An 18,153-nucleotide genomic window follows, 5' to 3' on the forward strand; every position below is an offset into this window, starting at 1 on the left:
AGGGAAAGGATTATTGAGTGCAGACATGCGGGAAAACTGCATTAAAACCAACTTTCGTTGGTACCTAACTCCACAGATAACCTCACACTCCTCCAAAAATAGATCTAGACTTTGTTATAGAGGCTGCGGAGAGGAAGGTGATTATAAACACATGTGGTGGGACTGCTCCCATACACATAGAGTATGGAACCAACTATCCCGGTTTCTAAGCTTCATCCTAGATAGCCCAATTAATCTTTCCATGGAACAAGCTTTACTCCACATCAGACTTAGAGAATTTAATAAGTATATCAACTTGTTTATCAAGATAGCATGCACTGCCACAAGGGTTTGTATAGCCCGCCATTGGAAAGAGGGTGCCCCGTCTTGGGAAGAAATCCAACTCAAAATCAAATTTTATTGCAACATGTCAGAACAGGCAGCTTTTTTCCTGGATACCCAAGAAACCTTCCAGAAGGTTTGGTATTATTGGATCTTACACAATATGTCCTAACACACTAATCTAAATCAATAGAGCCCTTCACATAGAGCGTCCTATCCTTTGGAGCGCAGAGTCCCCCGACGTGACAGGAGAAACATGGGTAAATAGGAGACACATAAAACTTATATATAATACGTTTTAAGAGCGGAGCGATGTGGTCAGGAGATATCCCCTTCTCTGTTTCTTGTTTCCCCCTTTTCTTTACTTTACCTAATTCTCTCCTCTCTCTACTAATCCTTTATTACGTTTTTCCATTTCCTGGAAACATGTTGTTTGACCGGGCCATAATGCGTTATATTGTGCATAGACACATTACAGATTTAGCTTTAAGCCGGGGATTTTTCACTGCATTGACTTTTGTTTCGCAGTGGATGATGTAACCAGGCTTCTCATGTAAAAGTGGCCCCACAATATATGACTTGGTAATCGGCCGATTTTATGTTTTGTAACCTGAATTACCTCACTTACCATGTAATTTTTGGGAACCAGGATTTGTGTTATTTTGATTTGTCTTTCTTTAACCTTCTTTATGTTATTATGCTCTTATTACAAAATAATAAAAATTACTTTATCATAAATTTATTAAACAGCATTGCCCTACTGGCAGCTAGATGAATGCATCTAGTTAGCCAATCACAAGAGGCGAATGTGTGCAAGCACCAATCAGCAGCTAGCTTCCACTAGTGTAGGATTGGTGCATATAATATTTCAATAAGGGATACCAAGAGAACAAAGCACATTTGAAAATTGAAGTACATTTAAAAGTGTCTTAGAATTATGCAAGTTTAATTTTGACTTTCATATCTCTTTAAAGGGACAATGCATTATATTTTTACTGCAACCTTATAAAATAATTTCTATCTCGTTTCCCAGCTGCATTGCGGGGGTCCCAGAATCTGCTTTTGAGGTTGCCAAGGGATCTCTCTAAGAAGGTAACATCACATTAAAAATGAATTGAGCATCAATTCTCCTATATTGTCCATAGATTTGTTAGTGAGCAAATTTTTCTTTTGCAATAGTTTTTTTTGTGTTTTTTTTCTGTTAAACATTCATTTCACAAATGTGAAATAAATCTTGTCTATTGTCATTTAGGGCTAGATTACAAGCGGCACGCTATTTAGTCTCACGCTTACACTTTAATTTTGCTAGAAGTATGCCGAATATTGTGACCATGCTATCGTATTCCCCCATAGACTTAAATGGAGTGTGAAAAGTTGGAAAAAAAAGACCACCCTACTTGCACGCAAACCCAATTGTGTTTAACCAAGTTTCCTAACCCAACATGAAATATTAATAATTCATATTCCCATGTTCTTCACATAAAATAATATATTCTATGTATTCATATATATATATATATATATGATTATATATAGGAATACATACATACAGAGATAGATAGAGATATTTTTTAAAAAAATACTTAAAACATATTCCCCTATGTGAAGAACATTGGAATGTGAAATATTTACAGTACAGTATGGGATGCACCTGAAGTTGTGACATGCACTTTACTATTTTATATCTGATATGCATATATATTTTAATTTGTTTTAATGTGATGAATAAAACACTACCTTAAATCCAGGCTGCGCTCTGTGTATTTTGTTTCCATATATTTTTTTTTACTCTGGGTTTTGATCTGATATGGCCCAAATAGAGAGCTGCAACAGACATCTCGGTATTGCCTTTGTGTGCAGGAGATATAGACCTAATTCCATAATATCTTGTTAAGAAGATTGTATTACTGGATTTAAAACATCCCTAATTTTGGGCTATTTACCATTGAGGTGGCAAAGTTTGGAAACTGGTGGTAGAAACATTTATCTACATTAAAGTCTATGGAGAATTTTTACGTTACCAGCAGTTTACAAACTTTACCACCTCAATGGAAACTAGCCCTTTATTGGGCAATATAAGGTATTGTCACATCTGATTTCTTTAATCTGGCATTTCAAGAATTAAGGATTTCACCATAGATTTTTGCCTTTGTTTATTCACACATTTAGATAAATTTTTTGTTCACATACATTCATTTTTGAAACCGAGAGAAAAACATTGTAATTACTCATTAGTTATCACTCTTTTATAACTAGAAATATCTTTTAAAATAATTTTCTACTATCTTCAAACTGGGTTAGCACTGAGTATCACCCCATTTCTTTTTACATTACAGAGATAAAGCTGGCAATTGCCCATTTTGCTGCCCTATATTTTTGATTAGTTTTATGCTGAATAGTACATACATCCCAACTAATATAAGAAAATTGTTAAAAACTCATGTACCATATTTTTTTTGCATATTTACCCACTTCTTATTAAGCAAAACCATATATTACAGAATTATTGGAGATACTCCTCTGTTAGGATAGCAGATGGGCTTCTAATGGGTTGAATTGATGTAGGTAAGGTATCTAACCCAAAATGCAAAAGAGAACAAGGGGCACCTCACAGTATAACTCTGCTGCAGATAACAATTGGGATAGTAATAAGAAATTCACTAACAATTTTGTGTGGCACTGGTTAAGAAATAGTTGCTAATGGAGCAGTCTGGAACACAGAGTGGTCAGCTCACTGACTAGTGATTACAGCTACAAAGAGCGCATCTCAACCTCCTCCTTTGATGTAACTGGAGGAGTACAAAGTATTTCCAAATATCCGTAAGAACACTGAAGGGATCCGACAGCCACTCTGTAAAGGTGCCGGCAAAAAAGGAACAAACAAATATCCAAAGTGTAATTGGAGCAATAAAAAGGTTTTTATTGCAACGCGTTTCTTGGCCGCACCTTTTTACATGTGTATATATATATATATATATATATATATATATATAAAGTAAATATATATTGTACCAAAATACCATCAGATATATATATATAGAAATATGTATTTATGAATAAATAGAACATATTCTGCAACGTGCAGAACATTGGAATGTGAAATATATTTTAACGTTGAGTTAGCCCACTTAAGAATATGAGATCAGGCTTCTGCGCGAGTGAGGGGTTTTTCTTTTCTTCTCCATTGACTTCTATGGGGGACAATTTGAAAGCATGCGTGATATTGTAAGTTTGACCTTTTGCGCGTGCCTTTTTAGCTCTAGCGTGATAACTTTTTACTTTCAATTGTAATACCAACGCTAGCTGACATGCGCAAAAAGTTTACTTCTAGCGTAATTAGCAATATAGCAAAGAGCTAAATAGTGTTCCACTTGTAATCTACCCCAAGTCCCAAGCCCTCACTGCTTACCAAATCTACACATGCCAGGTTAATATTGATAATGATTTCACTAACAAAAGAAAATAGGCACTCACAGTTCTTTATTAAGCAAAAAAATCTTCTAAAATTTATTGGAAAACATTAATTAACAATATATTAAATGTCAATGTTTTATCTTGACAAATAAGCCTTTTTTCAAGACATTTAATTACCCAACAGTATAAAGACCTGATAATATATTTGGTTGGTGAGTGTGTGTGTCTGTATGTGTATGTAGTGTCTATCTATCTATCTATCTATCTATCTATCTATCTATCTATCTATCTATCTATCTATCTATCTATCTATCTATCTTTGTGTGTATGTATAATTAAGTTTATATTTATCTTTCATTAGATGTTTAGCATCCCTTTAATAGCCTCAACATTTATGAATGATCCAAAACTCCTTGTAAGATTGAGCATTCTATCTCTATCATGTAAGATATTTTAATGGTCCCTAGATTCTTTCTTTCTTTCTTTCTTTCTTTCTTTCTTTCTTTCTTTCTTTCTTTCTTTCTTTCTTTCTTTCTTTCTTTCTTTCTTTCTTTCTTTCTTTCTTTCTTTCTTTCTTTCTTTCTTTCTTTCTTTCTTTCTTTCTTTCTTCCTTTCTTTCTCAATTACTTGAGCACCGAAGCAGATCTAATTTGTAATTGAAGAAGTGCACTGTAATTTCAGCACATAATAATGCCTACTTATCTCAGTCATTTTTATCTGCTATGCAAGTCTGTGACCAAAGCGTACTAATGCCATACAGAATGTGTTTCATATAATTTTCTTGTGTAAGCTTCCTTCATATTGTGGGTGATACTGATCTGTATCCACATCTGTATTGCAATCATAGTGAGAATGCAATATAATGAAAAATACACAATGTTACAGGAATATTTTTAGAGTTGCAAATCCACAAAATAGGAAATGTATTATGCTTTTCTCCAAATGAGCACTTAGAAAAATTAATACTTTGCCAAAGCAAACTGTTCGTTAAGACCCTGAAAGATACTCATAATTTTTCTAAGATTTTATCACCGTTTTTTTTCCATGGGTACAAACCATGTAAAAGCTCAAATATGTTAAAAGGATTTTAGACACATTAAGTCTGGTTGTCTCATTTTATCATCAATGCATCCCATCTGCAATTTTAGATATCATTTTGCTTTTGCATAGAAATTCCCTGAGTTTATATGTTATTAGTGGTTTTATTAAGGCATAACGTCAAATAGCTAAACACATTTTTGTTTAAAAAAGAGATGATGACTGAAACATTTCCTGGTATTTTAAACAGAACATTTTTTGTAGGAAAAAGATAAAGAGAAAAACTAGACTACACAGATTCACTAAAAACTCAAGATTGTGTGTTTTGCAAAATTTAATTTTGTATATGAATCAATTAATTAAAGGGACACTAAACTCAAATGTTTTCTTTAACGATTATGATGGAGCATGCAATTTTAAGCAATTTTCAAATTTACTCCTATTATCATTTTTTTCTTTGCTCTCTTGCTATCTTTATTTAAAAGCAGTGATGTAAAGCTTAAGAGCCGGCCCATTTTTGGTTGAGAACCTGGGTTATGCTTGCTTATTGGTTTGCTAAATGTAGCCCCTAATAAGCAAGCCCTATCCAGGGTGCTGAACCTAAAATGGGCTGGCTCCTAAGCTTTATATTCCTGCTTTTTAAATAAAGATTGCAAGAGAACGAAGAAAATTTGATAGTAGGATTAAATTAGAAAATTGTTCAAAATTGCATGCTCAATTTGAATCATGAAAGAAAAAATTTGTGTTTAATGTCCCTTTAATGTATTTTTTATTTTTACACTGAATAATTAATACAGTGTTAGGTAAATTTTGTTAACAAAAAACTCCCCTAGAAATTATTAAAAAAAAAACAGATGTAATACTTGTATGCAATATTATTTTCAAACTTTTAGATTTAACCAAAAATATTTCACACTAAAATGATTTATAGTTACTCACTGTCCTATAGTCATGGGGGTTGTGGTGTGAACTTCTGGGCTCTGAAAGAATATTTATATTTAACTTGACATCAGTATTTTGTTGATCATGTGTCATCAAAATGTATGAAGATACATCCTATGCTCTCATCCATGGCTGAAGATAAAAGCATTTATTTTAAAGAGCCTATATCTATTTTAATAAACAAGTTCTAAACAGACAAACGCATGTATTTAATTCTATGATTCATTATACTTGTTTCTGTATATAATATGTGGGACATTATGTCATAGGCCCCATGTTAATCACTCTATAAGTTGTGATATGTCATGACTTTTATTAAGCTAATTTCCAGGCCTTTGATTACAGTTGGAAAAATAAGGATGAACCTCCTTATAGAAAATTGTACAAATCAGTTTTGTTTTCTATTTATTGGATAGAGAAAAGTCAAATTTGGAATTATGTATGTAGACTTGTACTGAATTGATTACACAAATGAATCCTAAGCCAGCTGCCCCCCCCTCACTATCTCAGTTCATGAAGCTTTGTCATGGTATTCTTTTTTCTTATGCTTTTCCCTTGAACCTTGTTAAATTAGATAGCACTTCTTCCTATTCTCCTGGTGCATTAAGGTCCTGCAGTCTTCCTAAGTTATTTTTAGAGAATGCACCATTTTAGAAGTCAGAATTTGAATTGTATTTAAAAGGCCAAACTCCGCTGATCCATTTCTTGAACGTTCTAATCAATTTATAATTGTATTGGTTGGTAATAAGGAGAATGGAGAGTAGAGGGGTGGGTTGAACATTAATAAAGTAAATTAAACAAGAGCCTGCCATCCCCGAGAAACGCAAAGCTGCAAGCTCTGGGAACCTTTTTTTTTTAAAAAAAATCTTTTTAATAAGCAGAGCAATATACGTTATTAACAGTGACAATAATAATAAATGCCACGACCACATACTGCAGCGTTTTTGTGTGTGAGACCGGTCACAGGGAGCTATAGTGCTTGGATCCTTTGGTGTTATACCTGTGTGTAGTGGAGGTGGAACATTTCATACCATCCTTGTCCTAGCCAACACCTTTGGGGAATGCAATTTATTTGGTGAGCTACACTCTGGAAGCAGACATTACAACAGACAGCCGTATGGAGCTTGGTACAATCAGAAAGAGAGAAGAAAACAAGTTTGCATCAAATTGATGTGCAATAGAGGTGAACCTTGTCAAGTTGGCTCTAAGCGAGGTGTTTTATTGTGAGTGTGCATTTGTCATTTTTATTAAATAGTTTTTTAACTTTATTATCTACCCTTAGATTTGCCCTTTGTGTGGTGGTTCTTCCCCACCGATTGTATTTTCAGATTGTTTCTACCTACTCCAGTGAGGACAACATTTAGAAGCTTTGCCTGCAGGACATATCTGGTTTTCTCTACGTTCCCACACTGGTATTGCTGTGCTGGCGCTAGCAGTACCATAATCTACAACAATCACAAAGAAAACTTTCTTTACACATTATGTGAGTAAATGTCTTCTTATTTGGTTGTATTGTTTCTTCTTTTCTTTCTAATTTACAAACTTTTATTATTACAGTTTTTTTTATAGGGTACCATAACTGAAGTTGAAAACAACCTTCTTGTATATAGAGACATTTTTATAATCATTGTATCATAAATGAAAGTAGAATCCATTAATTCTATTTACCCCATTCACCTGGTAACCTTTTTTTAACATTTAAACTTGTTTATATAAAAATATCTTTGCTATCTTGCATTTTGATACTAATAACTCTAAAATGCTTTTAATTTGGAATAAATATGTTGATGTTTTCAAACATCCCCTATTATTTGTACCTTTGAGAGCTATAAATCACTTCAGCATATTGCAGTGGCTATTATATATAATCTAATTATAGTTTTTGGAATAAAATTAATCTATGAGCCACCTGACTCATATTAGTAGAAAATTATGAAATTTTCATTCTGGAGAAATGGCTGAACTGGCATTTATATTGGAAGAGTTAATTTGCATAACTAACATACAGTAGATAAAGATCTTGAACATCTATTGCATTATATTATTAAACATTTTGCCTGTATTTATTGAATGTCGTAAATCTGCTTTCTTCCAACTCATTCCTATTTCCATTATTTGTGTTTGACTTGGTGGAGAAAATATAAAAAAGGTATTTTTTTGAAATGAGTAAAAAGTCTTATCCACCTTAAAGTGATGGTAAACTCTGGTTGTTTATATTCTATAAATGTGATCGTTTTCATATATAAAACCTTTACTTCAAATTTTGTTAACACTTGTCAATGTAAAAAACGTACAAAAGACAATCTTAGTACTCACTCTGATGCGAGCCCTCCGCGGTTGTACAATGTCCAAGTTTCTGTATTCTCCAATCGGTAATATAGCGCAAATGTTCCACCACGCTCTGAATATCATTAGTGTTTGCAAATGGGCCAGGTTCTGAAGTGTAGAGCGTGTGGGATTGCAATAAACGTGTGGGGTGGGGGGCAACGTTAGATAGTGCATTGCGAGGAATAAAAGATGAGCAAAAAATAAAATAAAAAAGTAAATTGTAAAAACAAAGAAATCAGTTGGGGTTTAGCTAGTGGAGGTAATAATATACTTGTGTTTGCCATCACTTTAATATCTAAATAATGAATGTTATATATGACAGTATTATTGTAAATAAGTCGTCACAAAATAATTGATTTTAAACGTACCACATTTTCAATTTTATTAAAGCAAAAGTACCTATGAGTTTTGTTTTTAGCTGGGCAGGTGAGCTTGCATGCACTGGTCAAATTATGGTACTAAAACCCTTGTTCTCAGGTTTTGGATACTGCATAGATGTTTCCTTCTTTGCAGCTGATTACTAGAATTGAGATTGTGAACAGACATCATTCCTCTGTCATGAAATATATAGTTATTATTAGCTTGCAGCCAACCACTTTCATGTTGTTAAATGTGTTAATTAGATAAGTAGTGAAAAAATATTTCAATTATATAAATGGTTTCAAATGCATAACATATTTAAATGCCTTAGAGAAGGACTCACCTATAAGTATATAAACATTTCTTAAAATTTTGTTTTTCTGACATACATGACATACATTTTTTGACATACATGAAACATCCACAAAAATATGAATCTTGGACAGTCAATCACTCTCTTTAGCAGTAGAACATTCAGTTGACTTACAACCCCACAAGAAAAATATTAAAAAAGAAAACACTTTTTTTTTTTTTTAAATAATTTTTTATTAGAGGTTCAAAATAGAGCATACATGTATATCAACTAATCACAAATGAAAGCCACCAAGTATTTGCATAAAATAAGACATTTGCGTGCTGGCAATGAGTACATCAGAAAACACATTTAAGAAAATAAAATACAAGCAGTATGCCAAGTGATGGACAGACCTCCTAGATAACACAAGAGGCCACTCTTGGGCCCCAGAAATATAAAACTAAATCGCAGGAGGGTACCTTTGATCGAAGGAGACCACTCTTGGGTCCCAGATGACTGACCTCGTTTTTCAATTTTTAATATACATATTTAAACATAACAAACAACAACACTGATGAATACTTCAAATTAGATTGAACACATAGGGGGGTAGTTATCAAGCCGTCAACCTCAAATATGCTGGAATTCCGCAGCGTATTTGTGGCGAGGCTGATTCGCCTTAGTTATCAAAGGCTAGATACCGGCAAAAGTAGAATTTTGTGACGTAAGCTTCGATCCGCCGGACTCAGTCCGACACAGATCGATTCTTACGTCACTCCAGATGTTCCGCACACAAGTGCGGCACAATCTGACTACTTTTGCTAGTTATCAAAAAACTAGCAGGTACGCTCGGCACTTTTCCGGCCCAGCGTACCTGGTTTTCAAACTGCCACCCTGGAGGCGGCGGATCCCATAGCAATCAATGGGAGTCTGACCATAGCGAAAGTACAAGTTCGCTGCTGACAGACATCCCATTGATTTCTATGGGAGATGTCTGCACCTAACACCCTAACATGTACCCCGAGTCTAAACACCACTAATCTGTCCCCCCTACACCGCCGCAACTAAATAAAGTTATTATCCCCTAAACCGCCGCTCCCGGAGCCCACCGCAAGCTACTCTATACATATTAACCCCTAAACCGCCGCTCCCAGAGCCCACCGCAACTATAATAAATGTATTAACCTCTAAACCGCCACTCTCGGAGCCCACCGCAAGCTACTCTATACATATTAACCTCTAAACCGCCGCTCCCGGAGCCCACCGCAACTATAATATATGTATTAACCCCTAAACCTCCGCTCCCTGACCCTGCCACAACCTATATTAAATTTATTAACCCCCTAATCTGCCCCCCCTACACTGTCGCCACCTATAATAAATTTATTAACCCCTATCCTGCCCCCCACAACACCGCCGCCACTGTAATAAAATTATTAACCCCTAAACCTAAGTCTAACACTAACCCTAACACCCCCCTAACTTAAATATTAATTAAATAAATCTAAATAATATTTCTATTATGAACTAAGTTAATCCTATTTAAAGCTAAATACTTACATTTAAAATAAACTCTAATATAGCTACAATACAAATAATAATTATATTGTAGCTATCTTAGGATTTATTTTTATTTTACAGGTACCTTTCAATTTATTTTAACTAGGTACAATAGCTATTAATTAGTTATTAACTATTTAATAGCTTACCTAGCTAAAATAAAGAGAAATGTACCTGTAAAATAAAAACTAACCTAAGTTACAATTACACCTAACACTACACTATACTTTAATAAATTATTCCTATTTAAAACTAAATACTTACCTGTAAAATAAACCCTAAGATAGCTACAATGTAATTAATAATTACATTATAGCTATTTTAAGATTTATATTTATTTTACAGGTAACTTTGTATTTATTTTAGCTAGTTAGAATAGTTATTAAATAGTTATTAAATATTTAATATCTACCTAGCTAAAAGAAATACAAAATTACCTATAAAATAAATCCTAACCTAAGTTACAATTAAACATAACACTACACTATCATTAAATTAATTAAATAAATTACCTACAAATAACTACAATTAAATACAATTACATAAACTAACTAAAGTACAAAAAATGAAAAAGCTAAGTTACAAAAAAATAAAAAAATAGGTTACAAACATTTTAAAAATATTACAACAATTTTAAGATACTTACACCTAATCTAAGCCCCCTAATAAAATAACAAACCCCCCCAAAATAAAAAAATGCCCTACCCTATTCTAAATATAAAAAGTTCAAAGCTCTTTTACCTTACCAGCCCTTAAAAGGGCCTTTTGTGGGGGCATGCCCTAAAGAGTTCAGCTCTTTTGCCTGTAAAAGAAAAATACAACCCCCCCAAAATTAAAACCCACCACCCACATACCCCTAATCTAACCCAAACCCCCCTTAAAAAAACCTAACACTAATCCCCTGAAGATCATCCTACCTTTAGTCGTCTTCACTCAGCCAAGCCACCGATGGAACTGAAGAGGAGACCCGGACCGGCAGAAGTGATCCTCCAAGCGGCGCTGAAGAAATCTTCCATCCGGGTGAGGTCATCTTCCAAGAGGCGCTGAAGAAGTCTTCTATCCGGGCGAGGTCATCTTCCAAGAGGCGCTGAAGAAGTCTTCTATCCGGGGGATGTCATCTTCCAAGCCGGGTCTTGAATCTTCATCCCGCCGACGCGGAACATCCTTCTTTACCGACGGACTACCGACGAATGAAGGCTCCTTTAAGGGACGTCATCCAAGATGGCGTCCCTTCAATTCCGATTGGCTGATAGGATTCTATCAGCCAATCGGAATTAAGGTAGGAAAATCTGATTGGCTGATTGAATCAGCCAATCAGATTCAAGTTCAATCCGATTGGCTGATCCAATCAGCCAATCAGATTGAGCTTGCATTCTATTTGCTGTTTCGATCAGCCAATAGAATGCAAGCTCAATCTGATTGGCTGATTGGATCAGCCAATCGGATTGAACTTGAATCTGATTGGTTGATTCAATCAGCCAATCAGATTTTTCCTACCTTAATTCCAATTGGCTGATAGAATCCTATCAGCCAATCGGAATTGAAGGGATGCCATCTTGGATGACGTCCCTTAAAGGAGCCTTCATTCGTCGGTAGTCCGTCGGTAAAGAAGGATGTTCTGCGTCGGCGGGATGAAGATTCAAGACCCGGCTTGGAAGATGACATCCCCCGGATAGAAGACTTCTTCAGCGCCTCTTGGAAGATGACCTCGCCCGGATAGAAGACTTCTTCAGCGCCTCTTGGAAGATGACCTCGCCCGGATGGAAGATTTCTTCAGCGCCGCTTGGAGGATCACTTCTGCCGGTCCGGGTCTCCTCTTCAGTTCCATCGGTGGCTCGGCTGAGTGAAGATGACTAAAGGTAGGATGATCTTCAGGGGATTAGTGTTAGGTTTTTTTAAGGGGGGTTTGGGTTAGATTAGGGGTATGTGGGTGGTGGGTTTTAATGTTGGGGGGGTTGTATTTTTCTTTTACAGGCAAAAGAGCTGAACTCTTTAGGGCATGCCCCCACAAAAGTCCCTTTTAAGGGCTGGTAAGGTAAAAGAGCTTTGAACTTTTTTAATTTAGAATAGGGTAGGGCAATTTTTTTATTTTGGGGGGGTTTGTTATTTTATTAGGGGGCTTAGATTAGGTGTAAGTAGCTTAAAATTGTTGTAATATTTTTAAAATGTTTGTAACCTATTTTTTTAAATTTTTGTAACTTAGCTTTTTTATTTTTTGTACTTTAGTTAGTTTATGTAATTGTATTTAATTGTAGTTATTTGTAGGTAATTTATTTAATTAATTTAATGATAGTGTAGTGTTAGGTTTAATTGTAACTTAGGTTAGGATTTATTTTACAGGTAATTTTGTATTTCTTTTAGCTAGGTAGTTATTAAATAGTTAATAACTATTTAATAACTATTCTAACTAGCTAAAATAAATACAAAGTTACCTGTAAAATAAAAATAAATCCTAAGATAGCTACAATATTATTATTATTTATATTGTAGATATATTAGGGTTTATTTTAAAGGTAAGTATTTAGTTTTAAATAGGATTAATTTAGTTCATAATAGAAATATTATTTAGATTTATTTAATTAATATTTAAGTTAGGGGGTGTTAGGGTTAGTGTTAGACTTAGGTTTAGGGGTTAATAAATTTATTACAGTGGCGGGGGTGTAGTGGGGGGCAGGATAGGGGTTAATAAATTTATTATAGGTGGCGACGGTGTAGGGGGGGCAGGATAGGGGTTAATACATTTATTATAGGTGGCGACGGTGTAGGGGGGGCAGGATAGGGGTTAATAGGTATAATGTAGGTGGCAGCGGTGTCCGGGAGTGGCGGTTTAGGGGTTAATGCATTTATCAGAGTTGCGGCAGGGTCTAGGAGCGGCTGTTTAGGGGTTAGTAACTTTATTTAGTTGCGGGGGGCGCCGGTATAGGGGGTAGAACAGTGCAGTTTAGTGTGAGTGCTTAGTGACAGGCTAGCAATAAAGCTGGGAAAAAGCAGAAGAGCAGCGAGATCGGATGAGTGATAACTCTCACAGTCCGCTGCTCATCACCCCGCGGCTTTTTGACAGCTTTATTTGATAACTTAGGCAAATTTTTTCAGGTCCGCAGCGGCGATGCGAGGCGAGCTTAGGCGGGCGTATTGGGCCGGCGAAGGCAGAAAAGTTGACACGTTGATAACTACCCCCCATATAGTGATGTGGGGATCCATAATGATAATCTTGATAGGAAGCCAATACCCATTAGGCGTATATATACCTTCACACAAAAGTGACTCTCCAAAGTAGGAATTGTAATGTAAAGGCATATAGGATTGTCAATACCTCAGGTGTAAAGAGTGGGGCATGGTCCAGTATAGGTTACTCCAAATCCATGTCTACAGGCCTTAGGGGATTGTATTAATGAGGGGCTCTGTGCATATGCGTATCTTTAGGCAATAACTCATAGGCTACATCAAAATATACATATTTATATATAATGAACAACAACACTGATGAATATTTGCAATTAGGTTGAGCACATATAATGATGTGGGGATCCATAATGATAATCTTGATAAGCAGCTAATATACAGTGGGCGCTATATAACTGCTCTCAAAAGTGACTCTCAAAAGTAGGAATTGTAATGACTTATAGGCTACAACGAAAGAAGTCTCACTATATGAGTCTAAGGACATGCCACCCCGGCCGCGGGCGACACAGCTATGTATAGCATTATGCACAGGAGACTCTGAATATATCGCAGAAATGCACTCCCATATATGGCTTGAGTCCAAAGTATATCACTGTACATATAGAGAGCCACTGTATCCCTTAATGCTATCTCTCTCCTCTAGGGGTTAGTTGGAATCCCTACTGACATCACTACAAGCGGTATGTGCGCTTATCTGCATAAGAGATTAACATAAGGTTGGCTTTGTGTGTACCTAATGTCCCCTTATTGGTGTGTAAACAGGAATTTAGCAAGGTATCCAACACTTCTAATAACATATTAGAGCCTACTAAATGTGGACAGCATAGAAGAAAAAATCAAACAGTATAATGGCAGAGGCTCAGAATGGAGACATTCAACATATAGCCAAAAACATATATACACATGACACTCAGCAGAAACAATGCGTTTGAGCCGATGGACTATAGAGCATTGTTTGTCAAACCAAGAGAGCTTTTAGTCACAATCCTGATAAAATACGGCAGTCTTACATCTAAGCGTTCATATCTCAAGCAGGGGCAATATCCTCACCTCCCCTTGTTGTGTATAGGCACAATAATACAAACCAGAGTTTCATAGATACTATCGTGGTTAATAAGTTGTCCTTGATAATGTAACAGGGAGGACCTGGATCTTATGTCTCTTTAACCTACTCCGTGGCGATCTGTGCTAGGGACACTACATATAATAGTATCCCCTAAACACGTGAGGTGCCTGCTCCATGGCCTCAATGTTTTTATTTGGAACTGGATCTCAAAGGCATGGCACAACACTCTCCCTATTTTGTCCCTGGCAGCCGATGATAGAAGAGATCCGTGAGAGGTGTCGGTCTCCGGATTTATGTACAGGAATTCCACTTCTGAGTTTGCCAAGAGGGTGAGGGGGGGGGACACTCTCCCCTTTTCATATGCGGTTATTTCTGTTAGACCCCGCACTAAGATATACTCCCTCGGGATGTCACCTTCAAGCTGCCTAGTAACAGCTGGCGTAGTGTTAGCTTGAGAGGTTGAAAGGACTGCTTTGCGAGATTTTCCCTCTACGGGCCCGCTCTCCTCAGTCGAATGCTCCAGGGTGCGTTGGGCTCCATCCACATCTAGATGCATGGGACTATTGGGAAGGGTAATTTTACTGCCTGCTGTGTCAGCCCTGGAAGGAGCTAAGTTGGAGTCCTCTTCTGGGTACCGATCAAAGTGCTGTCCATCGGCTCTCACGGGTGAGTGCATTCCACATATGATTTTGTATAGCTCCGTCTCTAGGCTCCGGAAGTAATCCTGTGTGTGCCGGAGTAGCTCGGCTTCCCATCTGTCGATAGCCACCTCCATGTGTGCAATTTAGATAGAATATAACTTCCTCAATAGAAATATCGGTGCCGATAGTCCACTAGTAGCACTAGACGGATCCCCCTAAAATGCAAAGAATGACAGTCGTCAAAGACTGCTATACCCAGCCAGAAAGCTGGGGGGGGTTCTGAGGCTTGTTAGGCCGCCACCATAGGCCTCAAAGGTCCAGATCTGTGCTCTGCGGTCATGAATACACTGGAATGAAGTTAGTAAGATCCACAAGGGAGTAAACATTTAAGATCGTAAAAGATAAGTCACATTGTTGAGTGTAGAATAATAAAATAACTACACAGAGGGCCAGATTACAAGTGGCTCACTAAATAATTTTTTTGCTACCACACTAACTGCGCTCAAAGAAAAAATTTATCAAGGCAGTTTTAGCGCTGGTAATACAAGTGAAACGAGCACGAGCGAAAGACCAATGCCTTTGCGACTCTGCAATATTCTCCCTATAGACAGTTTTTGCACATGCTCTAACTTGACAATGCGCTAGACCAACTGCTCTAAAGCCAAAGGTATTAGGAATACTTTACATTTCTATGTTACAAAGAAGAATTTGTTATTTTTAATTTTGTAAATATATATATATATAAATATATATATAAAACAGCAATTAAAATTATGGGGAGGCGAAAAGTGAGTTTAAAATCCTCCACTAAATACAAAATGTAGAAAAAATAACTCATTGTGTAAACTATTTACAAATCTAGACAAGTCAGAAGACTTGCTTTTCACACAGAAACTCTCTGATTACATTGTTTCCAATGCAGCAAAGGATTCTGGGTGAGATATGCAAATGAGGTTCACAAGGACTTACTTTTTTACTTTTAGCCTGCTTTTAAAAGCAGACTTCCCTTTACACTATAGCATCGCCGCATTACACAGCTTTTAAGCTGAGCTAGGGTTAGTACAGTTATTCAGACCAATCCCAGGACAGCTGTTTTGTGGTTATTGCCACTCATCAGCTGGGAGTAGGTTGAATCACTGCTTGGTAAAGTTGATTTCTGGGGGAAATACAACAGCAATTAAAATTATGGGGAGGCGAAAAGTGAGTTTAAAATCCTCCACTAAATACAAAATGTAGAGAAAATAACTCATTGTGTAAACTATTTACAAATCTAGACAAGTCAAAAGATTTGCTTTTCACACAGATACTCTCTGATTACATTCTTTCCAATGCAGCAAAGGATTCTGGGGGAGATATGCAAATGAGGTTCACAATGACTTACATTTTTACTTTTAACATGCTTTTTAAGGCAGACTTCCCTTTACGCCATAGCATCGCCGCCTTACACAGCTTTTAAGCTTATCTTAAAAAGAGCTGATCTCTGACCGCCTAACCCCTCTCCTGGAACTGCCAGCCGCGAGCTGATCCCTGACTGCATAAACCCTTCTCGGCTGGCCGTACGCCTGAAACTGTCGGCCGGCCACACCAAATACCCGTTAACCTTTACCCTTGGTCGGTCCAGCAGCCACTTGCTCCACTCTTTTGGGGAATGGTAGCCCCTAGGGAGGACCAGAGGTGGGGTGATTGCCAGAAGGGAGCTTCCTTGGAAACTGGGGGTTTTGAAAACCCCCACCTCCATATTTTCCCATGCTGTAACTCCCCTGGGATCACTCAGAAACCACAACCTAGGTACTGTAGAGACTCTATGGGACTGTGGCTCCTATGGAGGTGCTGGACTGTCTGAGTGGCAGGAATGGTGGGAGATCTAGGGGTCAGATAAGACCCTTTTGTGTGTATATAAGCAGAGTGTGTTTCACAATAAAGCACCTGAATACTGGTCTTGTCTGGTTATTTGGGTGGGCTCTGGCTATAATCACTTTCCAGCTATATAGCTGCAGGCTCCAGGGAGGAAGTAGGACCCTTTAGCGGAGATACACAGTCGGGGTAGCTGGCATCTGTCACATACATACATCCAATCAGCCAATAGGATTGAGCTGACATTCTATTGGCTGTTCCAATCAGCCAATAGAATGCCAGTTCAATTGTATTGGCTGTTTGCATCAGTCAATAGGATTTTTTCTACCTTAATTCCGATTGGCTGATAGAATTCTATCAGCCAATCGGAATTGAAGGGACGCCACATTGGATGACGTCATTTAAAGGAACCTTCATTCTGTGTTTAGCCGTTGGAAGAAGAGGATGCTCCGCGTCAGATGTCTTGAAGATGGACCCGCTCCACGCCGGATGGATGAAGATAGAAGATGCCGTCTGCATGAAGACTTCTGCCCATCTGGAGGACCACTTCGCCTGGCTTGGATGAAGACTTCTCCTGGCTTCGTTGAGGACTTCGGCCCGGTTGGGTGAAGACATCTCCCGGTAAGGTGATCTTCAGGGGGTTAGTGTTAGTTTTTTTAAGGGGGGATTGGGTGGGTTTTAGAGTAGAGTTGGTTGTGTGGGTGGTTGGTTTTAATGTTGGGGGGGGGATTGTAATTTTTTTTCAGGTGAAAGAGTTGATTACTTTGGGGCAATGCCCCACAAAAGGCCCTTTTAAGGGCTATTTGTAATTTAGTGTAGGGTAGGGCTATTTTTATTTTGGGGGGGCTTTTTTGTTTTGTTAGGGGGATTAGATTAGGTGTAATTAGTTTAAAAATCTTGTAATTTATTTATTATTTTCTGTAATTTAGTGTGTTTTTTTCGTACTTTAGATAATTTTATTTATTTGTAATTAATTGTATTTAATTTAGGTAATTAATTTAATTGTAGTGTATTGTTAGGTGTAATTGTAACTTAGGTTAGGTTTAATTTTACAGGTAAATTTGTCTTTATTTTAACTATGTAGTTATTAAATAGTTACTAACTATTTAATAACTATTGTACCTAGTTAAAATAAATACAAAGTTGCCTGT

Source organism: Bombina bombina, chromosome 5 (assembly GCF_027579735.1).
Source record: "Bombina bombina isolate aBomBom1 chromosome 5, aBomBom1.pri, whole genome shotgun sequence".
NCBI classification, from domain to species: domain Eukaryota; kingdom Metazoa; phylum Chordata; class Amphibia; order Anura; family Bombinatoridae; genus Bombina; species Bombina bombina.